We start from the raw sequence: 13,766 nt of genomic DNA on the forward strand, positions 1-13,766 counted from the left end.
AAAGCACAAAACAAAAGCCTGTCATTGTCCAGCAGTAATTATGGTCTTTTAATAAAAAAGGCAAAACCACACTCCTTGGGGATATGACGGAGGAATTTCTGTGATGAGACTTAAGCTATTCATGTGGGATTGTAAAGCTAGTCCTAAATAGTTAAAGCCAGGCCTCAATATATACACAGAAATTAAGTCGAGTTCATCAGAAAACGCCAGGAAAATGCCTCTATGCTTGTCATTGGTCATATTCTGCAGTAAGAGTCTATGGCCCTGGTAAGAAGTCTGCAGTCAGTTCATCTGGTTACATTTATAGATATTGAGTGTTAATGACACACCTGACCCAAATTTATTCTCAGAAGAAAACAACGTGGCCTCAGCAACCTGGGTTATGTTTCGAAAAGAAACCATTTAGACCTTAATTAGATCATTGGTAATAGTGGTTCAATCCAACACATGAGAATTCTCCTTTGGTTCAGGAGATTATCCCCTTGGAAAATTCTGAAATGCTTCTCAGAGGTTTAACAGATAAAAGGGAACAGGAAAAGGAGCCACACCAATGAGCAAAAATAAAATCCACAAAGAGCTGCGGGAGAAGGAAATGTGGGAACAAGTGATAGTCAGGGTTGAAATGACTCCTCCACCTCCTCCTAGGAATAGCATTAATTGGGCGCTAAATATGCACCGTCCCCCAGATTCTGCATGTATTATTAATCCTATAAGCAATGTTACTACTCCCATTTTACAGTTGAAGAAAAGAGGTAAAGAATTACTCTTCCAGCAGGGACCCAAAAAGCAGCAGATCCGGGGAGACTCCCCTTCCTCCCCTGGTAGGAGCAGCACAGAAGTACACTGCAGGAATCTGCTGGGTTTGGAAACTCCAAATAGGGTCATGTACCAGAGAGAGAAACGCTCGGTCACAGGCCGGGTGAGCACAGAGTGCAGCTGGAGACCCGGGAGACAGGAGTGATTGACACCTTTTCTCTGCAGACGCACTGGGGAGGGGGGCCCTGGGCTCGCAGTTCCTCCCATGCCAGAGATTGGGAGGCCGCCATTTTCTTTTTTTTTTTTTTTAATTAACATATAATGTATTATTAGCCCCAGGGGTACAGGTCTGTGAATCGCCAGGTTTACACACTTCACAGCACTCACCATAGCACAAACCCTCCCCAAGGTCTATAACCCCACCACCCTCTCCCTACCCCCTCTCCCCCGGCAACCCTCAGTTTGTTTTGTGAGATTAAGAGTCTCATGATTTGTCTCCCTCCTGATCCCACATTGTTTCATTTATTCTTTTCCTATCCCCCAACCCCCGCCATGTTGCATCTCCACTTACTCATATCAGGGAGATCATATGATAGTTGTCTTTCTCCGATTGACTTATTTCACTAAGCATAATACCCTCTAGTTCCATCCACGTCATTGCAAATGGCAAGATTCCATTTCTTTTGATGGCTGCATAGTATTTCATTGTGTGTGTGTGTGTGTGTATATATATATATATATATATATATATATATATATATATATATACACACACACCACATCTTCTTTATCCATTCATTTGTTGATGGACATCTAGGTTCTTTCCATAGTTTGGCTATTGGGGACATTGCTGCTATAAACATTCGGGTACACATGCCCCTTCGGATCACTACGTTTGTATCTTTAGGGTAAATACCCAGTAGTGCAATTGCTGGGTCGTAGGGTAGTTCTATTTTCAAATTTTTGAGGAACCTCCATGCTGTTTTCCAGAGTGATTGCACCAGCCTGCATTCCCACCAACAGTGTAGGAGGGTTCCCCTTTCTCCACATCCTCACCAGCATCTGTCATTTCCTGATGTGTTAATTTAAGCCATTCTGACTGGTGTGAGGTGGTATCTCATTGTGGTTTTGATTTGTATCTCCCTGATGCTGAGTGATGTGGAGAACTTTTTCATGTGTCTGTTGGCCATCTGGATGTCTTCTTTGCAGAAATGTCTGTTCATGTCTTCTGCCCATTTCTTGATTGGATTATTTGTTCTTTGGGTGTTGAGTTTGATAAGTTCTTTATAGATTTTGGATACTAGCCCTTTATCTGATATGTCATTTGCAAATATCTTCTCCCATTCTGTCAGTTGTCTTTCAGTTTTGTTTACTGTTTCCTTTGCTGTGCAAAAGCTTTTGATCTTTTTTTTTTTTTTTCTGGTTATCGTTTTTTGTGTGTGTGTGTGTGTTTTAATTTCTTTTCAGTGTAACAGAATTCATTGTTTATGCACCACACCCAGTGCTCCATGCAATACGAGCCCTCCATAATATCCCCCACCTGGCTCCCCCAACCTCCCACCCCCCACCCCTTCAAAACCCTCAGATTGTTTTTCAGAGTCCATAATCTCTCATGGTTCATCTCCTCTTCCAATTTCCCTCAACTCCCTTCTCCTCTCCATCTCCCCATGTCCTCCATGTTATTTGTTATGTTCCACAAATAAGTGAAACCATATGAGCTTTTGATCTTGATGAAATCCCAATAGTTCATTTTTGCCCTTGCTTCCCTTGCCTTTGGCGGTGTTCCTAGGAAGAAGTTGCTGTGGCTGAAGTCAAAGAGGTTGCTGCCTGTGTTCTCCTCAAGGATTTTGATGGATTCCTTTCTCACATTGAGGTCCTTCATCCCTTTTGAGTCTATTTTCACGTGTGGTTTAAGAAAATGGTCCAGTTTCATTTTTCTGCATGTGGCTGTCCAATTTTTCCAACACCATTTGTTGAAGAGACTGTCTTTATTCCGTTGGACATTCTTTCCTGCTTTGTTGAAGATTAGTTAACCATAGAGTTGAGGGTCTATTTCTGGGCTCTCTATTCTGTTCCATTGATCTATGTGTCTGTTTTTGTGCCAGTACCATACTGTCTTGATGATGACAGCTTTGTAATAGAGTATAAAGTCTGGAATTGTGATGCCACCAACTTTGGCTTTGTTTTTCAATATTCCTCTGGCTATTCGAGGTCTTTTCTGGATCCATATAAATTTTAGGACTATTTATTCCATTTCTTTGAAAAAAATGGATGGGATTTTGATAAGGATTGCATTAAATGTGTAGATTGCTTTAGGTAGCATAGACATTTTCACAATATTTGTTCTTCCAATCCATGAGCGTGGAACGTTTTCCCCTTTCTTTGTGTCTTCCTCAATTTCTTTCATGAGTACTTTACAGTTTTCTGAGTATAGATTCTTTGCCTCTTTGGTTAGGTTTATTCCTAGGTATCTTATGATTTTGGGTGCAATTGTAAATGGGATTGACTCCTTAATTTCTCTTTCTTCTGTCTTGTTGTTGGTGTAAAGAAATGCGACTGATTTCTGTGCATTGATTTTATATCCTGACACTTTACTGAATTCCTGTACAAGTTCTAGCAGACTTGGAGTGAAGTCTTTTGGGTTTTCCATATATAGTATCATGTCATCTGCAAAAAGTGCTGACTTGGATGCCTTTAATTTTTTTTTTTCTTGTCTGATTGCTTAGGCTGGGAGGCTGCCATTTTCATTCTCGTGCTCCAAAGCTGTATGGAAAGCCTTCTGGAAACAAAACCCATGAAGAGCAAACCCGAGCAAATTACTGAGCCTGCCCTCTGGCAAGGGCAGTGCAATTCCACCTGGGGCAAAGACGTTAGAGAATTACTGAAACAGGCCCCTCCCGCAGAAGATCAGCAAGAACATCCAGCCAAGAACAAGTTTACTGATCAATGAGAAATACAAAACTCCAGCACTAGGGGAACACGGCACAAAGAATTCAAGTCTTTTTTCACATGGTTCTTTAGCCTTTCAAAGTTAATTTTTTAAATTTTATTTATTTTTTCTTTTTCTATTTTTTAAATTTTTCTTCTTCTCTCTTTCAACCGACATTTCATCAATTCCTTTTTAAAAATCGTTTTAAATTTTCATTTTTATAGTCCTATTCTATCCCTTCATTGTATTTAACCTTATTTTTTGTATGTATATATAATGTTTTCTTTATTTAAAATTTTGGGATACAGTTTCTTCTAATAGACCAAAATATACCCTAAATCTAGTGTATGGCTTTGTTCTAGTCCCCTGCCGGATCACATTCTGTTGGGGGTTATTTATTTATATATTCTTTCTTTTTTCAGCCAAATTCTTATCAATTCCTTTTTAAAAATCTTGTTTAATTTTCTTTATAGTCATATTCCATCCCTTCCATATTTATCCTTATTTTTATATATGTATACATTTCTCTTTCTTTAAAATTTTGGAAGGCAGTTTCTTCTAACAGACCAAAATACACCCAAAATCTAGTGTGTGGCTCTGTTTTATTCACCAGCCTGATCATATTCTTTTTTCTTTTTTCCTTTCTTTCCCTGGTTTTGGGTCTCTTCTGATTTGTTTACTGTATATTTTTCTGGGTCATTGTTACCCTTTTAGCATTTTGTTCTCTCATTCACCTATTCTTCACCGGACAAAATGATAAAAATGACAAACTCACCTCAAAAAAAAGAACAAGAGGCAGTACTGAGTCCCAGGGCCCTAATCAATACAGACATTAGTAAGATGTCAGAACTAGAATTCAGAATGATGATTATAAAGACACTAGCTGGGCTTGAAAAAGCATAGAAGATACTAGAGAATCCCTTTCTGAAGAAAATAAAAGAACTAAGATCTAACCAAGTCGAAATCAAAAAGCTTATTAATGAGGAGCAGTAAAAAATGGAGGCTCTAACTGCTAGGATAAATGAGGCAGAAGAGAGAATTAGTGATATAGAAGACAAAGTGATGGAGAATAAAGAAGCTGAGAAAAACAGAGATAAACAACAATTGGATCACAAAGAGAGAATTCAAGAGATAAGTGATACCATAAGATGAAACAATATTAGAGTAATTGGGATCCCAGAAGAAGAAAGAGAGAGGGGGCAGAAGGCATACTGGAGTAAATTATAGCAGAGAACATCCCTAATTTGGGGAAGGAAACAGGCATCAAAATCCAAGAGGCACAGAGAATCCCCCTCAAAATCAATAAAAATAGGTCAACACCCCAACATATAATAGTAAAACTTACGAGTCTCAGAGACAAAGAGAAGATCCTGAAAGCAGCTCAGAACAAGAGGTCTGTAACCTACAAAGGTAGAAACATTAGATTGGCAGCAGGCCTATCCACAGAGACCTGGCAGGCCAGAAAGGACTGGCATGATATATTCAGAGCACTAAATGAGAAAAATATATAGCCAAGAATACTATATCCAGCTAGGCTGTCACTGAAAATAGAAGGAGAGATAAAAAGCTTCTAGGACAAACAAAAACTAAAAGAATCTGCAAACCCCAAACAAGCCCTACAGGAAATATTGAAAGGGGTCCTCTAAGCAAAGAGAGCCTAAAAGTAACATGGACCAGAAAGGAACGGAGACAATATACAGTAAAGTCACCCTACAGGCAGTACAATGGCACTAAATTCATATCTTTCAATAGTTACCCTGTATGTAAAGGGACAAAATGACCCAATCAAAAGACACAGGGTATCAGAATGAATTAAAAAAAAAAAAACAAAAAACAAAAAAACAGGACCTATCAATGCGCTGTCTACAAGAGACTCATTTTGGACCCAAAGACACCTCCAGATTTAAAGTGAGGGGGTGGAAAACAATTTACCATGCTAATGGACATCAAAAGAAAGCTGGGGTGCCACTCCTTCTATCAGACAAATTAGATTTTAAGCCAAAGACTATAATAAGAGATAAGGAAGGACACTGTATCATACTTATAAAGGGTCTATCCAACAAGACGGTCTAACAATTTTAAATATCTATGCCCCTAACAAGGGAGCAGCCAATTATATAAGCCAATTAATAACAAAATCAAAGAAACACATTGACAATAATATAATTATAGTAGGGGATTTTAACACCCCCCTCACTGAAATGGACAGATCATCAAAGGAAAAGATCAACAAGGAAATAAAGGCTTTCAGTGACACACTGAACCAGATGGACTTTACAGATAAATTTAGAACATTCTATCCCTAAGCAACAGAATACACATTCTTCTCTAGTGCACATGGAACATTCTCCAGAATAGATCACATCCTGGGTCACAAATCAAGTCTCAACCAGTACCAAAAGATCGGGATCATTACCTGCATATTTTCAGACCACAATGCCTTGAAACTAGAACTCAATCATAAGAGGGAAGTTGGAAAGAATTCAAATACATGGAGGCTAAAGAGCATCCTACTAAAGAATGAATGAAGAATTGAAATTAAAGAAAAATTGAAGAAATTCATGGGGAAAAAAATGAAATGAAAATGAAAACACAACTGTCCAAAATCTTTGGGATGCAGCAAAGGCAGTCCTGAGGGAAAGTATATAGCAATACAAGCCTTTCTCAAGAAGCAAGAAAGGTCTCAAATACACAACCTAACCCTACACCTAAAGGAGCTAGAGAAAGAACAGCAAAGAAAGCCTAAACCCAGCAGGAGAAGAGAAATAATAAAGATCAGAGAAGAAATGAATGAAATAGAAACCAAAAGAACAGTAAAACAGATGAATGAAACTAGGAGCTGGTTCTTTGAAAGAATTAAGGTTTGATAAACCCCTGGCCAGACTTCCAGACTTACCAAAAAGAGAGAGAGAGAGAGAGAGAGAGAGAGAACCCAAATAAATAAAATCATGAATGAAAGAGGAGAGATCACAACCAACACCAAAGAAATACAATTATAAAAATATATCATGAGCAACTATATGCCAGCAAAGTAGACAATCTGAAAGATAATGGATGCATTCCTAGAGATGGAAAAAATACCAAAACTGAACCAGAAAGAAAGAGAAAACCTGAGCAGACCTATAACCAGTAAGGAAATTGAAGCAGTAATCAGGAATCTCCCAAAAAACAAGAGCCCAGGGCCAGATGGCTTCCCAGGGGAATTTATACCAAACACTTAAAGAAGAATTAATAGCTATTCTCCTGAAACTGTTCTAAAAAATAGAATTGGAAAGAAAACTTCCAAACCAGCATTATCTTGATCCCAAAACCAAAGACCCCATCAAAACGGTGAATTACAGACCAACATCCCTGATGAACATAGATGAAAAAATTCTCACCAAAATAGTAGCCAATAGGATCCAACAGTACATTAAAAGGATAATTCACCACAACCAAGTGGGATTTATTCCTGGGCTGCAAGGTTGGTTCAACATCCACAAGGTTGGTTTAATCTCAGGAAACAAACTGAGGGTTGCTGGCGTGGAGGGGGTGGGAGGGATGAGGTGGTTGAGTGATGGACATTGGGAAGGGTATGGGCTATTGTGAGTGCTGTGAATTGTGTAAGACTGATGACTCACAGACCTGTATCCCTGAAACAAATAATACCTTATGTGTTAATAAAATAAAGAGGTTATCCTAATAAAGAAAGAAAGAAAGAGGGCAAAGAAAGGCTAAATAACTTTGCCCAAGGTTACCTAAGATGGTTGTGAAAGAGACTAGAGACATGCTACACACAAGCCATATGAATTTATTTCTGGGTTAGTTGCATGATAGAAAGTTGACTCACTCTTAGCTCTGGTCAGGGCAGAGAACTGGCCATTTCTAATGTTTATACTACAGGGAGAAAGAATACCAACACCCATGAAGGAGCCTATATTCAGAATCAGACAGGGGGAGTACTAGTGGTACTAATGCTGTCTCTGATTTGTCAGGTATGTAACCCGGGCATCACTTACCATCTTTTAGACTAAGTTCTCATTTGTACAATGGAGATAATCGCTTCCAGTTTTCAGTTCCACATGTAAGGATATTGAAAGTCACCACTCCAGCCTAACAAATAAGAAGTTTAAACAGGCTGAAAAATTAACAACTCTACTTGAATCTGTAGGAGAGGGGAGGACACCAGGCAAACTGCTGCCCCCAGGCTGGAGAAACAGGTGAGTGCAGGCAGTTATAGCACAGATTCCCAAGCAGAAACCACTGGGACCCAGTGCTGCTAGGAGACTTGAGAACTGTGGTTGATGAATTGCTGGAAACTCAGATGAGACAATTCTGAGAGTTAAAAACGCCAGGAGGACCCAGACACAGGGAGCTCCCCACCCCAAGGACTTTGTTATGAGATTTACCTCCAGCAGTTCAATCAGGGTCTCATGGAAAAAGTCAGAGAAAAATCCCCTCCAGCTTCTGGCAGTGGGATGGGGAAAGGAACCATTTGAAATGCCCCAGAGTTCCCAGTCATTCTGAACAAAGCCTGCCCTCATGGGAAACTAGTTAAATGGAGCCCCAATACCAGGATATTTCAGAGCCTCACTGACCCGACCAAATGACATTTCCAACTCCTATGGCTCTAGCCATCTTCTCTTACCAAAGGGGTTGAGGGAGAAAAAGCTGAGAAATGCTTGAGACATAGGCTCACCAACGTGGAAGCAATAAAGCCAGCCCATTTTGAGCACCCACTCAAAGTGAAAGTTTGATGAATACAGAGTTGGATTACTTTTCTTCTTTTATTGTTCTGAGCACCAGATAAGATAGGACACAAAAGACGTGCTTAGCAAATCCAAACATACAATTCACAGTGTTGATTATGGTTGACATAGCAATATACCTTTTTTTTTTTTTTTTACTTTTAATTTGCTCAATTTGTACTTTTTCTTTTTGCCAAACAATTGCCCATTCCCAAAACAGCTTGAAATAAGTTTCTACTAAACACACATGTGTACAAAATTCACCACAACATTTCCAATTGAGCTCTACGAAACATCTAGGTAAAACAGAAAATCATAATCACTCTTCACAGATTCCCACATATTAAAACTTGCTAGAATCATGCTTACTTGGTAGACTCTAGCAAATTAACTTTTGAATTTTGCTTTCCTGAATTGCTTGTCAAGATTTTATTTATTTATTAATTTACTTATTTATTTTGGAGAGGAGGGTTAGGGGCAGAGAGAGAGGAAGAGAATCTTTTTTTTTTTTTTTTTAGTTTATTTATTTGACAGAGAGAGACAATAGTGAGAGAGGGAACACAAACAGGGGGAGTAAGAGAGGGAGAAGCAGGCTTCCCACTGAGCAGGGAGCCTGTCGTGGGGCTGGATCCCAGGACTGTGGATCATGACCTGAGCCAAAAGCAGATGTTTAACCCATTGAGCCACCCAGGTCCCCCAAGAGAATCTTAAGCAGGCTCCACCCCCAGCAGGAGCCAGATGTGGGGCTTGATCTCAGACCCTGTGATCATGACCTAAAATAAAATAAAAAGTCAGACACTTAACTGACTGAGCCACCCAGGCCCTCTCAAGATTTTTTTTTTAATCTTCATGTTTATAAAATAGAATCTTTCAGTGGAGAATGCTTCCACCAGTAAAAGAATAAATAAATAATAAATTATAAATCCAACTGAGGCAACATGGAACAATTTATGCATACATGTATACACTACATGTGTAATTAATGTATTTAATATAGCTATATTATGTATTTTACACACGTGCCTACAAATACGTAATTTACACAGACACATGTAATCACACATCCAGCACTTGCTCTTACAAAGATATTACTGAATAAAGTAAACCTTCAACTTCTACAGTGATATAGAAATCCTAATTCTTCAAGGCTTGGAGTAGACCATCAGCTTCGAATACTAAGCCAGAAAATTTCTACTACGCAAATTCTGTTAGCAAGATTTGGAGGAGGATGTGGGAGAATGCTTTAACTACTCTAAGACAACAAATATTTTCAGATATATTAGGATCTACTTGAACATAAGATGTTTTCTTTTGCACATACAGAGTAGAAGTACTGATTAAGGTGTTCAGCAAAATCACATAAAAAAATCATCAGTGGTTCTAATGCATTCATAAGTATGGGGCAAACACCACATATAAATAACAAAATACCTTGGGGAAAGTGATGGTAAGATAGAATAGGTTGGTTTTTGTTTATATTTGCATGTACATCCCAGCATTTTTTTCCTTGCTAACCAGTGCAACTGGGCCAGTTACTCCTTTTTTTCTCACAGGAGAATCAAGGGGCTGTAAACTCATTTTTATACAAGCCAAAGAAAATAATTAGGAATTGGAAATCTCCCCTGTCCAAATCATATAATACATTCCAAAAGCAATTATCAAAGATTCAGATATTGTCTATTTCCAATTAAATGCCCCATTACTTTCTTCTGCTGTCAAGGATTACTGAAAGTAGGTAGTTTCACGCTAATTTAGAACAGTTTACAATATTTAATACCTGAGGAATGTAATTCATTGACATTTTTGCAGATGGAACAACTTATATGATTAATGATGCTGCTGTTCGCTGTCTTGCTCAAGATCCCCCTAAAAGGCACAGCTTACCATCTGAAGAAGATATCTCTGCTCTACCTCAATATCAGTATTGTGCTCAGCGAGAACATTCTTTGAGTATCTTTCAGAAGAAGGGATAGGTTTAATTTAAAGAATATATGTTGCGGTTAGTTGTTGTTTTTGTTTTGGGGGAGGAGGGCAATCAGATTTCCACAATCAATGATGCTAAATATAGGAAACTGACACGATCCCCTGGCAGAATTAGCATACTTGAGTTAAATAACAGCTCTACAACGTCCATATTGTGTTGTGTGTTCCTGACCAATGTATTTAGCCTGGTTTTAATGCCTTCGTACTAAAATGAAATAAAAGTTGTTTTGAGGATTAGAGATAAGGAACACAAAGTATGGAGCACATAGTGGGTGCTCATGAAATAGCAGTTAGATAAAATGGTTATTGGCTGATTCATATAGGCTCTTTGATTTTGGGGTGAAAATATGTAGGACAATAGAGAAGAAAGCTTTTGTCCTCCACCACACTGTTTAGAATCGCTCAGAACACCTCTGATACTCGGGATTCCCAGAGCTGAATAGTGCTGAATGGAAAAAGAATATATTACAAGGTTTTTTTTCCAAACATTACCACAATCGTATGTACACAAACTCATAGTCACAGAATTTGTTCCTTTAAATTCCAAGAATGGCACACGTACCCTGCCCTTTCCCCTAGTAAAGCACCATATAATCAAAATAATGCCCCAGCTCTCAGCCTTAAATGTAGTGAGGAAGTAGCTCAGTAGAAGAGTAAAGGAACATGGATGCATAATTATTTAAATACTTTGATCAATACCCGTAACCTTAGCTCTCTCTATTACCAAGCAAGACTGCAATGTCGGTAGCTAATCCCAAACTTTTAATACAGCCAAAGTCCCACCAAAATCTGCTTAATCACTACCTCCTTGCTTGCAGATGTTTTTAGGGAGATGACTCTGAGACTTTCCCTGACCAGCGAGTAAAAAAAGGCAAAGATCATTTTAGGTGGTTATTCCTAATTCTACAGCTGACTTCCTCAAAGAAGTACATTTAGTGTCATGTCGCCTCATCAACAAAGCACCCACCACTGACCACTTTGCCACTGGCCAGAATTTGGGTGTCAGCTCTACATCAACTACGCAGTGACATCATTAGAGGACCTACCCAGCGGGCCCTGAGACCACTGATCAGCCACTGTGTCTTACCCATTGTGGGTAGTACCCCATGGGTAGCATCACAAGGACTGTTTTAAATTAAAAGTAATAACTCTCTCCATGATAGCACTGTTTCCAGCAAAGGCACATGGTGTGGAATGGAGGGAATGTTCACACGCCAAATCTAAGATCTAATTACTTAGCAGCTAGGTAAGAACTAAGGAGATAAGAGTCACACTGTTGAAGAGACATCATCTATGGGTTCCCAAATGAATACACCATGTCAGTCAACAATTTCTTAGAGTAACCACAATTATATTCCCTTTATACCTAAAAAATATCCAAAGTATCCAAAATTCCTAGAATAGTACCTCGTAACATACTAATTATTTAGTAAATATTTGCTATTATTATTAAAATGAAGGGCAGAAAAAACAAGTTTATTAAGTTTTATTATTAAGGTTGCTTCCAGATAGGAAAATTAAATTATGTGTCTGAGTCAATTTATAAAATAATTCCGCTATTTCAACATTAGAGCTAAAATATTCTTCAAATTAAAAAATGCTATGTAGCTACTTAAAAATGAACCACAAGGAAAGTATGCAAAATTCATAATTTATTTTTGGAGCAGAGAATTGGTTATTCCTCATTAACCATGGTAATAAATAGTCTTTGATCTAATTACTGCTGCTCTGCTTATTTGCAACTCAGGCTTCTCAGAAGTCTCTCGCTCCTTCCAGGAAATCCTCATTCCTAGCTAATGGGCAAATTAATGAAATGAGGTGCATCAAAGAGCTCTGGAAATAAAAGTACTGTTCAGAAGAATGTTATCTATATTCTGCATCTCCCACATCCCCAAATGACCAGTCATTGCCATTCTACACATCGCACTCTCACTTCACCTGCAAGTGTGGGGAGGGTGGGGAAAGGAACATTTCAAAGTTCAGAGTTCACAGAATAATACAACAAACACCCACTGCTCACCACCGAGAAATGTATTATTGTCAGTATGTTCACATTTTTTTAAACACAGGGAATATAATAGTATGGATATTGCTGAAATCTCCCCTGTCCACTGTCACAAGTCCAACCCCTTTCCTTTCTCTCTGCCCTGGTACCTATTTTTCCCAACCATGTCTTCGTAATTTTACATGTATGCATCTGTAAAAAATAGAAAGTTTATACACACACACACACACACACACACACACACACACAGTATCTGTATTGGTTGGGTTCCAGGAAGAAAACAGAGGCATACCAAATTAGGTAATTTGAGGAGAATTTAGTGAAGGTATTGCTTACAAGGTCATGGACAGGGTTTAAAAGGCATCATGCAAGATCCCAAGGCCAGCAAAAGCCAGAAATGATTACCACCTGCCGCCTGAGGATGTGAGGTGCAGCTATGTAAAGAGGAGGCTTTGATTTGGGCAGAGGAATGCAACTAATCTGAGTAAAATGGTGAGAGGGAGCTGAGGGATTAAGTGCTCTAAAATCACCCTGCTCTTGACTTTCTCAGCGTCCTGCTAATGTCCCCCATTGTCCAGCAACTAGAAGATGGGGGGTGGGCTCATTCAGGTCTCATCAAGATCCCAGTGCATGCACAGCAAAAGGTGGGGAAGGACAGGGAATGGGGTGAGCTCAAGGTGGGAGTGGGGTGAGTTCTTTTTAGTAACTAAAGGAAGTTCCCTTTTTTAACTAGTTGGCTGGGAATTTTTTTTCATGATGAATGAAGGTTGAATTTTGTCACTGAATCTTTTCAGATTATCATGTAGATTTAATCTGCCAATTGCTAAATTACAACAGGAGTTTCATATAGCCTAAGCCATCCTTGAATTCCTAAAATAAATCCTGCTTTGTCACACTTTAAAATACCATTACATCCAATTATTAATATTTTACTAGGTATTTGGCATCTCTATTTATAAATTAGATTGGCTTAAACCTTCCTTTTTCAATTGCCCTTGTCCCATGTTTGCATCAAATTTACCAAAGCCTTATAAAAGGTGTTGACTCTTACTTAAGGTAAGAGTCCTCTGCAATTAAAATGATGTTGGAACCCACATGTAGTACCATGGAAGCTGATGGTTTGGGGATTTTTTTTTTTTAAGATTTTATTTATTTATTTGACAGTCAGAAATCACAAGTAGGCAGAGAAGCAGGCAGAGAGAGAGAGAGAGGAGGAAGCAGGCTCCCCTCTGAGCAGAGAGCCCGACATGGGGCTCGATCCCAAGACCCTGGGATCATGACCCAAGCCGAAGGCAGAGGCTTTAACCTGCTGAGCCACCCAGGCGCCCCGGTTTTGAGATTTTTGACTGCAAATTTTACTTAACTG

The sequence above is a fragment of the Martes martes genome (genome assembly GCF_963455335.1).
Source record: "Martes martes genome assembly, chromosome: 4".
In the NCBI taxonomy this organism is placed as follows: Eukaryota; Metazoa; Chordata; class Mammalia; order Carnivora; family Mustelidae; genus Martes; species Martes martes.